The following is an 18713-nucleotide window of genomic DNA, read 5'->3' on the forward strand; positions in this document are numbered from 1 at the left end:
TACTTGAGTCAAGTTATTTACTACTGGTAAATCTGTATACCTTCCCAGTCCTCAGAGACTTCAAATCACAGGTCAGTAGTTAATGGTCTCTCAGAAAAATCTCAAAACACAAAGTATCATTCCTACCGGTATTCATTATAAGCATGTACTGAGAAGGCATCTTGACTTCACCAAGTCTTCCACTGAATCCTTAGTGTCCCTGCATGTTTTGCAAAATGGAATTAGAATGCTCTAAGGTTCTAAGCATGGTACAATGTAATATATATATGTATATAAAACATATATGTTATATATTATTTAATATTATGTATCATGTATTATTATATATAGTTATATATAATAGAGTACATAATAATTCTGCAATTTTTGATTCTTGCAAGATGAAGCACCTCTTTCAATAGCCTCTCTAGACCCTGGTCTGACTGAATTGTAGCAGGGAAGGAAAATCCTTCTCCCATCATACTTTGGCACTGGTACTCTTCTGTCCCATAGGCAGCTTCCAGATGGTGAGTCCTTACTTAGAATCTCAAAGGTCCTCAGCTATCAGACTTCTTTCACTTCCCACTCATTCTCCTGTCCACTTAACCTTCACCCCAGCTGTTTTACTCCAATCACCATTTCCAACCGTCCCTTTTTGTTTTATTTACTTCTATTTGAATTTAAGCTCCTTAAATATAGGAACTCTTTTTGTTTGCATCCCCCAGGAGTTAGGAGTGCCTGACACAGTAAACTCTTTAATAACTCTATTTGTTTATTTTTTACACACTCTGTTTTCCTCATCTATTTATCTTGTTTGGTAGATCTATCCCAAGTGAGGTGGTTCATCCTTATTAGGAGTTGGCTCAGATGATTCCAATTCTCTTCAATGTATTAATAGTAATTTATGTAATAATTGAAGGTTTGCAAAATGCTTGACAAATACTATCTCATCTGATTTCCCTTGACTTAACAACTAAAATCCCATCTTCACAGGGAGCCTTTCTGAGCCTCTCAATTCTAGTGTCTTCCCTCTTTTCCCTCCCTTAATTATTCATATTTATCTTCTCTGTAGCTTGTTTGCATGTATTTGTTGTTTGTTGTCTAGCCTGTTAAACTGTGAGCTCCTTAAGGGCAAAGACTGTCTTTTACCTCTTTTTGTATCTCCAGTGCTTAGCACAATGTCTGGTTCCATTATAGGTACTTAATAAAATGTGTACTGAGAACATTATAATCTTGGCTAGTAAACTTGGAGGTGACCATAGAGATCAGCTTGTCTATCAACATCATTTACAACCAAGGAAGCATAGAGGTTAAGGGACCTGGAAAAGAAACTAGGTTTTGTTCCTTAAAGTTTAGACCCCCCCATCTTTTTTCCATCATCACTGTTTATATAGACTCTAATATTGAATATGAGTCTGGGGTCCATTGAGGCAAAAAAAAAGTTTAAATCTACAAATGTATTTCTTCCAATTGACCATCTCTAGTTTTGAACTCTTGGTTTTAGTTTCTGTTTTTAGTTGTCCTGCTTCCTTCAAGTTCCAGAATGTTTTAAAATTTTTCACTTTCCTTGTTTCTTACAGTGCTGTTTCACTACATTTACATGTCATGATTTGTTTAGTCATTATCCAACATTTCTTTTTTCAATTCCAGGAAATTCTACTCTCTTTGGCATGTTGCATGTTCATCCCATCTGTTTTAAGAGATTCTCCTTACTATTGTTCTATAAGAAACCATGAGTGAGATGGCGACAAGAAGGGATCGAGTCTTAGGAGCTCTCTGATAAAACTCATCAGCTAAGGACTCTAACTAAACTTTCGAGAGGCAGAACCCACAAAGGGACCCAGTGAGGCAGTTCTCCTACTCAAGATAACCTGGAAAAGAGCAGAAAGGCTCTGCTCCTTGGGTTCGGAGAGGCGGCCTGCCAGAGGGGTTGGCCCGCCAGAGCCAAAGAACTTCAGCCTCCCGGAGGCAGCCCCAGGGCGCTGGGAGCCACGGCTCACAGCAGTGGGGGAGTCTCCTGAGCTGCACCCAGAGGAGCACCGGGCACAAAGTAGGGGAACAGCAGGGGACCTTTGCCAGAGCGAGCACGTGAAGCCCAGCCCTCAGGGCGCACAGGGAGCAGCTTGGTCTTTCTGCAGCCCAGAGCTGGAAACAGAAGCAGGCAGGCAGAGCCGGTAAGCAGGAACCCCCAGGGCATGAGCCCATTGAGCTGAGGGAGAGGAGTGAAGAGAGAGAGACTGCAGAGCTCTGTCCTCTGCCCCTGGAACAGGACTCTGGGGCTCTGACCACATTCAGATCCTGATCTCAGTCTAGGCCCCCCATAGAACAGCAGGGCCCCCTCCACCTCAGCCTGGTGGCAGAGGGAGGTGCTTATGGTCATTCACAGACCAGGAGGGAGGACAGAGCCTCACACACTGAGACCCTTGTGGGAGTGTCCCAAAAGCTCAGAAGCACCGCCAAACCAGGCCCAGGCTGGGAAAATGAGCAAGCAGAGAAACAAAAAGAAGACTATTGAGAAATATTTTGCAAATGAGCCCAAGAAGGATAAAAATACTCAGTCTGAAGATGAGGAAGCACAAGCTCCTGCATCTAAAGACTCCAAGAAAAACAGAAATTGGGCTCAGGCTATGACAGAGCTCAAAAAAGACTTTGAAAATCAAATGAGGGAGTTGGAAGAAAAACTGGGAAAAGAAAGGAGAGAGATGCAGGAAAAACATGAAAATGAAGTCAGCAGCTTAGTCAAGGAAATCCAAAAAAATGCTGAAGAAAATAGCATGCTAAAAACCAGCTTAGGTCAAATGGATAAAACAGTTCATAAAGTTATTGAGGAGAAGAATGCTTTAAAAAGCAAAATTGGCCAGATGGAAAAAGAGATAAGAAAACTCTCTGAGGAGAACAAATCATCCAGACAAAGAATAGAATTCAGGGAGATTGATGAATTTACCAGAAATCAGGAATCAATACTTCAAAACTCAAAAAATGAAAAATTAGAAGAAAATGTGAAATATCTCATTGAAAAAACAACTGATATGGAAAACAGACTTAGGAAAGATAATTTAAAAATTATTGGAATACCTGAAAGTAATGATCAGGAAAAGAGCCTTGACATCATTTTCAAAGAATTACTACAGGAAAATTGCCCTGATATTCTAGAAGCAGAGGGCAAAATAGAAATGGAGAGAATCTACCGATCCCCCAGAGAAAGAGATCCCAAAAAACCAACCCCTAGGAATATTATAGCCAAGTTCCAGAAATCCCAAGTCAAAGAGAAAATATTACAAGCAGCCAGAAGGACACAGTTCAAATATCGTGGAGCTGCAGTCAGGATCACACAGGACTTAGCAGCAACTACATTGGAAGCTCGTAGGGCTTGGAATGCAATACCGGAAGGCAAAAGAGCTTAGAATGCAGCCAAGAATGAACTACCCAGCAAGGCTGAATGTCCTCTTCCAGGGAAAAAGATGGATTTTCAATGAACCAGGGGAATTTCAAATGTTCCTTTTGGAATGGCCAGAGCTGAACAGAAGGTTTGGTCTTCAGATACAGGACTCAGGTGAAGCAGGTAGAGAGAGCTTTTATAGTTGAAGCACAGGAGAAAGCTGAATTCGAAGATAAAATATAGTGTAAAAATGGAGTCAATAGAAAAAAAAGGAAATGGAATGGGAAAAAGAAAAAGGAGAGGGGGAATAGGTCAAGATATTTCACATAATAAGATTTTTTTTATTACAATGAGCTATTGCAATGACATGGAAGGGGGGAGGCAAGGGGGAATGAGGGAAGCTTTGCTCTCATCAGAGATAGCTAGGAGAGGAAACAGCATATATACTCAATGGAGTATAGACATCTGGAGTAAGAAGGAGGGGGGAGCAGGGGGAAGGGGTGGGGATGTGAATAAAGGAGGAGAGGATGGACCATGGGGGCAGAGTAGTCAGCTATAACACATTTTCTTTCTTACTTCTTGCAAGGGCCTGGGATTGGAAGGCCTGCCCAGGACCACAGGGCCAGGTGGATTCTGGGCCTAAGGGGTGGTATGGGGGCTCAGGGCTTCTTGGTCCCAGGACCAGGGATCTGTCTGCTGAGCCAATCAATGACCCTACAGCAGAGTCAGAGTGAAAGGAGAGAGAAAATAGAGTACATGGTAGTGGAGAAATAAGAAAGGAGGGAGTTGCGATCAGCAATGGCAAGGGTGGAAAAATATGGAAGTAACTTTTGTGATGGACTTATCATTAAGAATGAGATCCACCCATGACAGAGTTGTTGGTGTTGGAACAAAGACTCAAGCACATTTTTTGTTATTATCATTTGGGGGAGGGTGCAGGGCAAGTGGGGCTGGATGGCCTGCCTGGGGCCATATAGCGTGGTGATCTTTGGGTGTCTGGGGCCGGATTTGGACCCATGTGCTCCTGGCTCAAGGGTCAATGCTCTGTCTGCCACCAAGCCACCCCTACTATTATTACTATTTTATTTTATTTTGGGTCTTTTTTTTCTTTTTTTTGGTTTTTGCAGGGCAGTGGGGATCGGGTGGCTTGCATGTCACATAGCTGGGTGATTGTTGGGTTTACGAGGCTGGATATGGACTCCAGTGCTCATGGCTCCAGGCTGGTGCTTAGTCCATTGCGCCACCTGGTCATACCTACAATTATTACTAGTAATTTTTTTTTAATTTTAATTTTTTTCTCTCCCCTTTACTTTTTTCGCCCAAGCAAGTCTATCTATATTCATGGGGGAGGAGGAGTATTTTGTTTACTTGTAAATAAGAATATTTTATTAATGTAAAAAAACCTTTGTACAAAATGAGAATAAAAAAATAAATTTAAAAAAAAAGAAACCATGAGTGGTTGGATTTAGACAAGCATGAAAAGAATTACATGAACTGAAGCTGAACTAAGGGAGCAGAACCAAGAGAACATTGTATACATTAACAATAACATCGATCAACTATGATGGATGCAGCTCCTCTCAGCAGTTCAGAGAACAAGGACAACCTTGGAAGACCTGCTATGGACAATTCCATCTCCACATCCGGGGGGGGGAACCCCCAAAAACCAAAACCATAGAAACTGAATATATACTATAGTATACATTTAAAACATGTTTGTCCTTCCTATCTCATGATTTTCTTTTCTTTCCCTTAGTCCTAATTCCTTTTAAACAAAATGATTGATATGTAAATATGTAAAATAGAAATGTACATGCATGTATAACTTTTACCAGACTATTCACCACCAAGAGGAGGGAGGAGAGAAGGAAGGATGGCAGAAAAATATGTAACATAAATTTGCAAATGGGTAAATGTTGAAAAACTACTGAAGCATATAATTGGAAAAATAAAATAAAGTATGTTTTTGTTGAGAGAGAGAGAGAGAGAGAGAGAGAGAGAGAGAGAGATTCTTCTGTGGAAACCAACAGGGCACACACATTGGGGAATGTAGGGGATGGAGGTTGGAGGGAAAGTAGTCTAAAATTTTTAGACCTTGTCCTGGCTCCTTCCCTAAAGGAAATACCAAGAGAACCATTAGCTAACTACTTTGGAATTTGAGCATCTATGGAAGACAAACCATTCAAATAGCTTGTAAAAAGACAACCAAGAAAGATGCAAAGAGACTATGCTTCCTCATGCCTACCTAGTATCCAATAACAACCAGTTTTTGCAGTTATCATTGCCTTGATGGACATTGCATTGTCATCAGTCATATTGTGGGGGCCCCTCCTCCAACCCTGGACCTTGTCAAAGTTCAATGGCATACAAGTGTGTAATGTGTCAGATTGCTTAATTTTCTCTAGGCTTATTCACATGTCTGGTTTAGAGCATGTTTTGCAAATTTAGGATTCCAATCTGAGCTTGATTACTGACTCAAATTGCTTTTTAAAAATATTCTTCAATTTTATGGGATTCAATTTCTATATCTAAAAGATAGGGTCAATAACACTTTCTCTTAACTATCCATCTAACTCACAAATATACCTAGAGAAATAAAGAATGAAGTTTTACAATTGAGGTGTTGAGGTGTTTTCCTTTCAGATTCATATGATCTTTTCAAATAAAAATGTTATTGCAAGCAACACTAGAAGGCACTATTCCTCCACTGAGGCATGGAACAGACATAAAACAAATTACTAAGTCTTAAATTGCTCCTTCTCCTCAATTCCTATTAAAGACATGAAAAAAAGAAAATCCACTTTGCAAAAACTATTCACACAATGAACCAAGTAATGTGGAAGAGAAGAAGAAGAAAGGGAAAAAATTTCTGGAGAGATAACAGAAATTGGAGAGAAAGGAATGTAAATTCAATAGGATGAAACAATAGACACAAAAAAGCAACAGAGAAGAAATGAAAAGGTAAAAAAGTATAGGCAAGTTTCTTTAATTAAGCAGCAATATGAGAAAACTGCTGGCTATGAAAAATGTTTTTCCCCTTTACCTTGGCAAATACTAATTTATAATTGACTAAGATAATATTTTTGGCCTGCATAGTCATAGCTAGCCTATATTAGGGAATTTCATTAATTATATCCTGAGGCTAATGAGAATCAGCATAGTCTAGCTGACAGATTATTCTAGTGACAGAATCAGCTGATTTCTATAACTGTTAGTACTTATTCTTTAGAGAGTAGCTTAGAGTAGATAACTATTTTATTCTATAATTTCAAACATTGTTGTACTTGTTATTATTTATTATTAACACTTTCCTCCCTGGCCCCCACTTCTTTGAAGCTAAGAAAATTACTTTTAGTTCCTCCCCAGGGTTCTTCCTGTACCCTTACAGAATTAAGAGTTCACCCGCTATGGGAACTGGGACTGGTAGTGTTTCTCTACTATTTAGTCTTTCTGCCAGACTCCAGCCTTCACCAATGATGTTCTTCTACAGAGATGAATCTCCTACTCCTCAATTCCATTTATCCACTTAACAGTTGGATTAGCTTTTATAAAAAAATTATTTCAAGGGCAGCTAGGTGGTGCAATGGATAGAGCACTAGCCCTGGAGTCAGTAGTACCTGAGTTCAAATCCAACCTCAGACACTTAATAATTACTTAGCTATGTGGCCTTGGACAAGCCACTTAACCCCATTGTCTTGCAAAAAAAAAAAAGCTAAAAAAATTACTTCAAAAATATAATCATATGGGGACAGCTGGGTGGTGTAGTGAATAAAGCACTGGCCCTGGAGTCAGAAGTACCTGGGTTCAAATCTGGTCTCAGACACTTAATAATTACCTAGCTGTGTGGCCTTGGGCAAGCCACTTAACCCCGTTTGCCTTGCAAAAACCTAATATATATATATATATTTATATATATATATATAAATATATATATATATAATCATATGGAAACAATGGCAAATTGCCTTCTGTGGGGTGGGAGAAGGGAAGTAAGATTAGGGGGAAATTGTAAAACTCAAAATAAATAAAATCTCTATAATTCAAAAATATAATCATAAATCTATAAAGTTATTCCTCCAACACAAAGTTCTTAATTCTTCTCTGACCCCTACCTCCATGCCCACATTCAATTTCTGGAATGGTGAAGGAAATTAGAATCACATTTTAGCTGAGTTCCTGTAGAGCACAACTCCAGGTTAGTTTCCAAATTCCAAGTCCAAACTCCCCCATGGACTTCAGGCTCAGGCACCTTGACTTTTCAGGGTTTCTGTGGCTTGTGGCAACATTTTGCCTGAAATTTTGGCTTCAAGAATGTCATGGCTCACATGCCTGGTTTTGATGGGGATTGGGCCCTATACGTAAAAATGAGGAAAAGAGACAAAACAGAATAAATCCCCCAGACTAATTTCTTGCCATTGGGTAAAAAGCATCGGACAGTATTCCCTCCTCCCTATCTCCTCCACATGTGCTGGTTCATTTTATAGTACTCGTGAAATGTGTGTGATCTTCACATTCTGGTAGCAGCAGGAGAGAAAGAGAGAGACTGTGCCAGTCTGGCAGTTTTTGAAGACACAGGCTAGCTATCTTTGAGATCTGCAGACAGAGGCCACTCCCACTCTTATGGTAGGGGGACTGGGGAAAGCAGAGTGTCTCCATGGTAGGTCTTCAATCTGGTTATCCACAGGGCAAACCTCCTTATATTTAGGAATATAGCCTTATCATTTTGAAAAATATTTATAATTTTCAATATATCCTTTTGTTAAAAAATTTAGAATCACCTGGACCTCAGAGACGATCATTATCTAATCCAATTCCTTCATTTTCTAATGGATGAAATTAAAGCCCAAGGAAATTAAATGACTTGTTAAGGTCTGATGTAAATAGAACTTAGGTTTCTTGACTCCTAGCCCAGTACACTTTCTGCTATACTATACTCTATGAATATCTGTTTTAGACTTTTCTGAGGTCACCATATTATTATTCATCATTACCACAAATACCTGGCACTTCTCAGTAATTTAGCAGCAAGCGGTCTGAGGAATAAAATGCTAGGGTCTATGATTCTATGATCCATAATATATGTCTGCAAAGTCAAGTTAAAAATTAAATCTAAAAGCCTATAATCTCAGAGAGAGATTATATCATACTTTAGTGGAAAGAAGCAATAAGATCAGTCCTCTACAGTAACAAGATGAATCATTCCAATCCTTTCTCCACACTTTGCTCACTTTAGGTCAGTTGCAAGCTGTGATCTTTCTTTAAAGCTCAAAGTGCTACTTTCTAGAAGGGACTCTTCCTTATTGTTGCTCTCCCAGCTTCTCCAAAAATATTCCCTATTTTTTTATTAATTTATCTGTCTTTGTGACTTTCCCCTCCAAGTATAATGTAAGTTTCTTGAGGATAAGAATTGCTTGTTTTTTTGTCAGTTAATCTTCAGAGCCCAGCACAATGTTTGGCACATGGTGTCACTAGTTTATCTAAAAAAATGCAATCTTAATTATTCTCAACTTGATAAACACCAGAAAATATAAGCATTTTCATACACATATATTTTTTGGCCCAGATTTATGATTTCATTAATGTAAAGGATTCCCAATAAGGAAACCAAGACAAATTGCAATTATTCTGCAACTTATGTTTTCCCTGGGGAATAGAAAAGTTAAGCAATCTACTCAGGATCACCCAGTCAGCATTATGTCAGAGGCAAGAGTTGAACCCAAGTTTTCCTGGCTCTGAAACAGCTCTTTATTCACTACTCCACTAATATCAAACTCAAATATAAATGAATGCCACATATTGACTTAGTTTTAAAATATGGTCATATCTAGGTTTTAATATATTTTCATTTATTCTGTTATAGATTTCTGAATTATATTTTAATCTGGTTTGGTCTGCAATCAAGAGTGCTATGAGCACCATGGGGAAGCAGTTAACACTTCTGCAGTACAAGCTCCAGAAGATTTTAAGTTCCTTGAGAACAGAGACTTTTGTTTCTTTTCCTATCCTTATCACTTAGCTTATTGACTGACTGAACATGCTGATTCTCATAGTTTATACTTAATAACAAATGCTTATTTAATTGAATAAAAGTCACATATGGATGATTTTTTAAAACCTTTTCCCCCAATACTAAAGTGAAAATATTGTCACTATATAAAAATACCTCAACTACATGTAGAATTTAGAATTTAGAAATTCAAGATCTATTTGAATTTTTATTTTTAATCCTTTTCCATATGAACAAAGTGAAGTGGAAAATAGAAACAATTTGTTACCTGTATCATTAATGGGGTATATGAAGAAAGGTGAAGAGAATGGAGGGATAAAGGATGTGATAAGGGAAATAGGTTTTTTTAAATTTTTATTTTTTTTAATTTTTTAGGTTTTTGCAAGGCAATGGGGTTAAGTGGCTTGCCCAAGGCCACACATCTAGGTAATTATTTAGTGTCTGAGGCTGAATTTGAACTCAGGTCCTCCTGACTCCAGGGCCAGTGCTCTATCCACTGAGCCACCTAGCCGCCCCCACTGAACCACCCAGCCTCCCTGAAATAGTTTACTTTTTAAAATATTCTTACCCATCTAAAACTAAGGTTCATACCACCATATGTATAGAAATTTTGAGATTATATTGCTTTTTATCCTAACATCTAGTCTTTTTTTTTTTCCATTTCCTTATTTGGTTTTTAACTGTTTTAAAATTATTCATATTAATATTTTTTCAGTTTTTTTCAATTATTTTTGCAAGACAGTAGGGTTAAGTGTCTTGTTCAAGGTCACACAGCTAAATAAGTATTAAGTATCTGAGGTTAGATTTGAACTCAGGCTCTCCTGACTCCAGGGCTGGTGCTCTATCCATTGCACCAGTAAGACACCCAAATTATTTCCTTCTTTCTTACCTGAAATTTGCAAAAATGCTAACTCCTGTATCTTAAGAAATGACTGATATGAGCAATTCAGAGAGACAAAGAAAGATTTATATTAGTTGACATTAAATTGATACGATTATTTGATAAGTAAAGAGAACCAAAGAACAATATAATCAATGACTATAATAATGTAAATGAAAAGTACACCCAAAAGAGACTAAATACAGAATGTTCAGTGTTGGCCCTGGAGACAAAACGGTTTGCCTTAGCAAACTACTTTTGGTAGAGAGGTTGGGATTATAAGTGTAGAATATGACATGTGCCATCAGATGTGAATACTATATCACTCGGCTTTGCTTAATTATTTTTCTTTTTATAAAGATAGTTTAGATAGTATAGAGGAGCATTTTAAAAAAAAAATCAAGAGTTAAATGGTACTTCCTTTGAATCTATTTTTTATCTTTCCTATGATTTAATTGATATATTTCCCCTAGACAACTTCCCAGAGGTATTACAAACACCTGTTGCAGCTGTTATGTGTTAAATAAGTCATATATATTACCTTATATCTGTAAGATAACACTGAAAATTTTAAAGCACTTTCACTTATACTATTTTATTTCATCCTCATAATAAATTTGTAAGATAGGCAATTATTACTTATAAAAATATTTTTTTCAAATAACAAACATTTATCTTCTCTCCCTTCAGTCCTCTTCCCCAGTAATTATTATTTCAGTGACCAGGTAGAAAAGAGGTCAGTGAGCACAGTAGTGACCAATAATTTTTTGTCATAACTAGAAAGAGGAAACTAAGATGCTAACACCTGAATATATTGTAGAAAAAAAATAGTGAGGCAAAGACTATGGAAAACTCACTTCTCCCAGGATACCCTGGGAAGGACAACACTTTCAGGTACTCTTGCCTGGAACTTTGTTATTCAGTCTGTCCTCAAGCAGCTTACTGTTTCCCCAGGAAAAGTTCAATCTATGATATTTTCAGGTTTGTGAAATAAAAATTTTGAGCTTTTTCTACATTCAGGGCTAATTGTGAGTTTTTCACTTTTTCACTTTCAAGAGCTCTCATCTTTTCTTTTAACCTACCAATTTCTCCTCCCCACATCAATAGGATCTAGATCTGGAAGGAACACTGTCTTATTCTGTCTAACACCATCATTTTACACACGAGGCAAATGAGGTAGAGAAGTTAAGTGACTTTCTAGAAGTCACCCAGCTATGGATAGCAAAGTCAGGAGTCTAACTCAGGTTCTCTAACTCCAAATCTTTTGCCTTTCCACTAATGTATTCCAATAATGTCTTATTTTGTTTTAGGTTCAATGATTTCTTTGGTAAGGAGTATCTTCTACCATTTTAGGTCATAGGATCATAGAACAATACCTTCCCCACAACTTACAGTCTTAGAGAGTTGCCTGGGCCATTGAATGGTTAATTAATTTTGTCCAGGGTCAAAGTCAGTCAGTATGTGTCAAACCCAAGACTTTCTGACACTAAGTTCAGCTTTCTCTGTCCACCACATCATGCTGCCGTTCTGTATTCCTATGTGTAGGCATTATACATATGGAGTTAAATATTAATTCATGTTGCATTACATCTGTTCCTTCTACTGGTGAGCAACATCTGTCTAGCCAGCCTTATCCTAATTAAAATTTGGTGCTTTATGACTTAGATATTTGGGTGGAGAATTGTTTATCTACTCCAGGAATTATGTGGTCAGTTTCTGGTGTCATATTGTTCAGTCATTCAGTAGTAACAAGATATTTGTCTTTGAATGTGTATTATTAAACAGACTTCATTTTTGAAACAGAAGAGGGTTGAACTGACCTTATAAGGAGGTTAAGTAATTGCAACACATAGGAACCTCCATGATACAGTTCCAGATTATGAGTTTTCTTTCCATTTTATAATTTTTAATCTTCCACCTTCCTGATGGTATTTCTGTAAATATAACACATAGATGGACTGGCTACCAGAAACTTTTCCTCGGAATATGTATAGTTATTCCCTGTCTGGATTCAGTCAACAAGAGAGAAACTTAAGGGAGAATTTATTTTTACTTAGGTGGTGATTCATCACTGAAGTTATTTGACATTTTATGATATGAGAGATCTTTAGTGATCTTACATTCTTTTGGGGGGATATATATAGCAAAACTTGAATGAACTTATAGAGGCATCCCAGGAAACATGCTCCAGAGGATTTCCTGGAAACTTTTGGCAACTTCTGAGAAATATTGATTCAGTGGCTCACTGTTGGGGCCATGTAGGAATGATGAACTTCTTAGCTATTTCTGGACATATAATGGCCCAATCCTGAAAGAACTTAGCATGGAATGCCATGGTAAATACTGAGTCATCCTTCAGTTCTCCCCCTATCTTGTGACAGCAGCATGGGGGGAAGATATTGTCTATTAAAAGAAAAGATAGCTTCTGCCTAGTGGCCTCTTGACTGGGAAGCACCAGGGAGCAAGATGGTTTTTCCATTGAGGAGTGGGGGAGGGCAGAGTTCTTTTCTACTCCAATAATTTAGCAAATTCCCCCACCCCACCCCAAATGGCCACTATTCAAACTTGCCTCTAGGTTTCTGGAAGCTGCTGCTTTTCTTGTATTTCCTTTGCTTCAGTATGTGACCTTGTAAATTTGAAATGTCTAGAGGTCTAACAAGAAGTGGTGAGAACATCTACCAGATTTTTGGTTGCAACTACTGGAGGAATAGCTGATGGTAGAGGAAACTTCTTCATTGGAGAATGGGCCAACAAAAGGGGGTCTAGCAGTCTTTGGCTATTTCATTGTCTTTCCTTTTTGAAGAAAACTATGACAACAGGGAGGTGACAACACTTGAATTAGATTCGAGGAGGGGGGTGCTGTGCTAAGTCACCAACCTCACTCTCTTCTCCAGAGCTATCTGAGTCTAGTGACCAGATGTGAATCAGGATGATGGAAGTTGACCTGGATGTAAGGCAATTGGGGTTAAGTGGTTTGCCCAAGGTCACCCAAGTACTAAGTCAATTGTCTGACATCAGCTTTGAACTTGGGTCCTCCTGACTCCAAGGCTGGTGCTCTATCCATTGTGCCACCTAGAATACCAAACAAAGGGAATTGGAGGCAGCACGGACTAATTCAGAAGATATTTAATACATAAGCAGAAAGACCTCTAAAAAGTGTATTTCAGGGGCAGCTAGGTTGCACAGTGGATAGGGCACCAGCCCTGGAGTCAGGAATACCTGAGCTCAAATCCGGCCTCAGACATTTAATAATTACCTAGCTGTGTGGCCTTGGGCAAGTCACTTAACCCCATTGCCTTGCAAAAAATAAAAAAAATTAAAAAAGAGTATATTTCATCATTAATCAAGGAGGATTAAGATTAAAAGGTCATTACAGATTTGCCATTTGGTGTTTTCATTTGCATTATTATAATCATTACATATATTGTTCTACAGGAACCACTTCATTCTGACTTAATTCATTGAAGTCTTTCCATTTTTTCTGTCTTTCTCATATTTTTTCTTTCCTATGAAACAACAATATCCAATTTAATTAATGTATCATGACTTGTTCAATTAATCCTCATTTAATAGGTTCATACTCTGTTTCTAGTTTTGCTATTGCAGAAAGTATTGCTGTTTATATTTTGGTGCATATAGAACCTTTCTTTATGTCTTTGATCTTGGGTTTTATGTCTAATAATGGAATGGAATTTTTATTTTTATTTACAAATTGAACATCTTTTTGTGTTCCAAATAATGTATATATCTTCCTGGAGAGGAAAGATCATGAAATCAAAAGAAATGAGTATGAATTCAGGCTTAGTTAGTTATTGCTTGTGTCTCCTGAGATAGATCACTTTATCACTCTTTTTTTAAGGTTTTTGCAAGGCAAACAGGATTAAGTGGTTTGCCCAAGGCCACACAGCTAGGTAATTATTAAGTGTCTGAGACCGGATTTGAACTCAGGTACTCCTGACTCCAGGGTTGGTGCTTTATCCACTATGCCACCTAGCTGCCCCTCACTTTATCACTCTTGAATCTTTTCACCTATAAAGTGCATGAGAGGGCTATATTATCTCTAACTTTAAAGTCTATGATAGTAATCACTCCTTCTTTTATTTGTTTTCTAAGTTCACATTGTGGCATTGCATGTCAGATTTTCTAAAGCTGTACACATATGAATGAATCTATAAATGTCAACTCTATATGATGGAAAAACTATGATTTATCATGGTATCTTAATAGGAGAGGGAAAGAACTTTATGGTTAGAATACACATTTCAAAATTGTTCTAGGTCCATTCTGAGAGTTGGGAACTATTTTAATTCAGTTCAGTTGTTATGCTAGCTTTAAATTAATAGTCAAACCTAGTCAAGTCTGTAAGGATTTATTAAGCTGTATGTTTCCAAAGCATTGCTCTAAGCAATGGAAATACAAATACAAGAAAAAAGAAAATCTCTTCCCTCAAGGCACTTACATTTTAGTGGGGTAAAACAGCTCATAAGAGGGGTAAATTTTGATGAATTCCAAAGAGTCAGAATCAGAGCCAGGAAAAAAAAATGAAAGGATGACTGCCCTGAGTCATTACTCAAAATGAGTGTTCCAGGAAGAACTCTCTACCTGTGGAAAACATGGCATCAAGAATATAAAGATATCTCAAGATAAGAAGGGCTGGGGAATAAAGGGAACTTCCAGAATGTGCAGGCACCTGAGGCTGACAATGAAATCTGGGGAGTTAGAAGAAAAGATGGGAGAGGGAGCATCTAATAGAGTAGACTATTATGTTTCAGAATTAATAAAATTTTAGGAAGCAGAGATAAATGAAAAACAGTTAATATAAACCATTGAAATGCCATTTATGGATATGAAACTATCAAACTCATGTATATGCGCTTTTGTGAAAATGGACTCAATGAATTAATTTACTTGTTTTTGATGAAGTTAGTCTATGCATAATTAATACTGTATATTATTAAATTTAATAATATGAATTAGTAAGAAATTTAAAATATGTTTTAAAACCAGTATAAGAGTTAATAGGAATATCTGAACAGTGAGGTTTAATCCTATTAACAGGGCTAGAAGTTAGGCATATTTAGCCAAGAGGCATCGGAAGCTGTATCATACAGAAAATGCAGGAAAATCTGAGATCAAGGCATCTCTTTTTAACCCTGAAAACACAATTATTTTTTTTTCTTAATTTTAAAAAGTAGTTACATTTATTAGTAGTATTCATTTTTCTTTGAAACATTTAACATTAAATTTTAGTTTGCCTTTTAGTCTTTTTTTTTATTTTTTATTTTTGAGAGGCAGTAGGGTTAAATAACTTGCCCAAGATCATATAGCTAGGTAACTATTAAGTGTGTGAGGTCACATTTGAACTCAGGTCCTCCTGACTCTTTTTTTTTTAGCCAGTGCTCTATCCATTGCACCCCCTAGCCACCCTGTAAAAATTCCTTTGTGAAAGCTACAGTTTCATAGATAGATGATAGATAGATAGATAGATAGATATATAGATATATATACATTTATATATAGAGAGATAAATTTATATATATATATCTACATATAAAATATAAGCTATAGTAGCTTAAATTTACATTAAAGTTTTTTAAAAACCTTGTAAATAACCACAGTTTCATTAGTATAGGTAATGCATGATGACAAAACTATCAGTGCAGATCAACAACTACTTAGAAACATATAGTATAAAAGTTGCTTGTAGAGCTAAGAGCTTTAAAACTTAAGTCTTGCCCAGAGTTATACAGCTACTCAGAGATGGACCTTTTTGATTCTGAGACCAGTTCTTTATTCATAATACTACTTTGCTTCTCATTTTATGTTATAGAATATATTACATTGATATAATCGAAAATAGAAAGGACTAGCATTTCATTCCCTTCAGTGAATTAAGAGGATATATATATATATGTATATGTATATATATATATGCCTATATGTGTGTATGTTGATATAGATATAGATAAATATCACTACTAGTAAGTGTTATTTATTATTGTCTCTTGCCATTAATGATTAACTTTGGGTACCCATAAACTTCATGCTACCCAAGGAAAATTCATACTGGTAGGAAAAGTTCAAAAGTTCTCAATGCAATGTGATCACTGTTTTTCTAAAAGGTTCTGCATTCATCTGCCATCCATTCTGCCCCTTGCCTCTGGGTCCCATTTACTAAATAATCTGACTCTGAGGTTAATGTTCTTTTTCATTGTCTCAAATCAATAAATATATATTAAACACCTGTTTTGGGATCTGAGGAGATAAATATTTTTAAATGTCATAAACTCTGAAATTATACTTTATTGAGCATTATATATACAGAGCATATATAAAATGCAAGGAAGATTATGATAGGAGCAAAAGAGAGATCTAGAAAAAAGTGGCCTGGTATTAATAACTCTAGAATAAGACTTTAAACTATTCTCATTCTCTCACTTTGATCAAAGATTTAGACAGTAGCATAGAAGTATGTTCATCAGATTTGCAGGTTAACACAAAACTGAGAGGAAAGAAAAGATAGAATACTGGATAATACTCAAGATCAATCCAAAAAGTTCTTGACAGTTTAGGGAATTGTGTTGAATTTACTAAGGTGCAATTTAACAAGATTAAATGTAGTCTTGCGCTTAAACAACTTCAGAACTTTACAGAATGGGAGAGGCATGGTTAGACAGTAATTTGTTTAAAAATATCTTAGGGAATTTATAATAAGAGCTGTTCTGAAGTTGATAAATGAGCAAAGGATAAAAATAGGTAATTTTCAGAAGATATCAAAGTTAACATATGAAAAACTGCTCTTAAAAACAATTGATTAGTGAAATACAAGTTAAAACTCTAAGGTACTATGTCACACATATAAAATTAGATAACTTAGAGAAAAGGAAAAGGAAAAATGCCGGAGAAGATGTGGAAGAATAGGGACACTAATGAATCTTTGTAAAATTCCACGTACTCTTTGGCCCAGCAAAACCAATACTAGGTCTGTATCCTAAAAAAGATTAACAGAAAAGGACCCACATGTACAAAAATATTTATAGAAGTTTTTTTCTATGGTGGTAAAGAAAGGAGATGTCCATTCATTAGGGAATGAGTGAACAAGTTGAGTAAGAAATGACAGGAAGGGGTGTGAGTGAGGCTTGTTTCAGAGAAAGCCAGAAAGACTTTTATGAACTGATCCAAAGTGAATTGAGCAAAGCCAGGAAAACAATGTACATTGTAACAGAAACATTATAGTGAAGACCCACAGAGAAACTCCATTGCCTTGCAAAAACCTAAAAAAAAAAATCATATGAGGGTTAAGGGAAGGATCTGAGGTTGTTTAACTTGGAAAAAAGCCCAGGGAGAACTTTATAGCTGAGTATTTGAAGGGCTTTTGAATGGGAAAAGATCATACCCATTCTGTTTGGTCCTGGAGAACAAAATCTGGAGCAAAAGGTAAAAGTTGCAAAGAAGTCAATTTAAGCTTGGCATCTGGGGGGAAAAACTTCTCAATAATTAGAACTATTCAAAAGTAGAATATATTAACTTTGAATGCAAAGGAAGACTGTTCTTAGATGAGTCTAGACATCAGGCAGAGGTCATCCAGACAAGGTACTCAGTAAAATTTCTGGTTTGCCACCCTTAATTCATTCACCTAATGAAAAGCCTCTTTTTCCATGACCTATCATATGCCTTTCCAAGGGTCCCCCCCCCCCAGGAGTTTAAAGGACTTTAGAAGAAAAATATTATTTCTGAATATTTCTAGTGAAACAAAAGAAGCTTTTAAATATGCTTCTCAGAAGACTGTCATATTTATTTTTTATGATCCACCCCTCCCCAGGACCCAGCACAGTGCCTTGGTTGTAGTAGGCATGAATAATAAACAGTTGTTGAATTGTTGGATGCATTTTAGAGATCTTCTAGTACTTTGCCAGTGAGGAAGCTGAGGCCCTGAAGAGATTAAACAGACTCAATGACTTGCTATTTAAGGATTTTTCCCCGGCTTTCTTGAGCTCTGCCTCACTTAAATTCAATTCACTCAAGCGTTCAGATATCACCCTCATGGTGACACTGATCCTCTTGGAGAACAAAGGATAACCAAAGAAGAACTTAGTGGCTAAGCCAGTGTCATCACTGCATTTTAGGCAAAAATAGAGAAAATGGAGAGTTGTGACAAAGCAAGGGAGATGGTCCCTCAATAGTTGTCTTCTTTTTGTCTTCCTATTGGCAAATTACTATTCAAAGAAACTCCTATATTGTAAGCATCATTAGGTAAAATTTAGTCTACAATGAGCAATATTCATATTTTTATTATCATGTTTTCTTAATAAATGCAACCACAGAGATAATTTAATTCAAGTATCCTCTGACTAGTACAGCATAAAACAAGGATATATTTGTGTGAATATCTTTGTGTATATACATATGTATGTTTACAAGTATGTCTATATATATGAATGTGTAAGCGCATATGTGTGTATACATAT

Source organism: Macrotis lagotis, chromosome 3, assembly GCF_037893015.1.
Source record: "Macrotis lagotis isolate mMagLag1 chromosome 3, bilby.v1.9.chrom.fasta, whole genome shotgun sequence".
Taxonomy (NCBI): domain Eukaryota; kingdom Metazoa; phylum Chordata; class Mammalia; order Peramelemorphia; family Peramelidae; genus Macrotis; species Macrotis lagotis.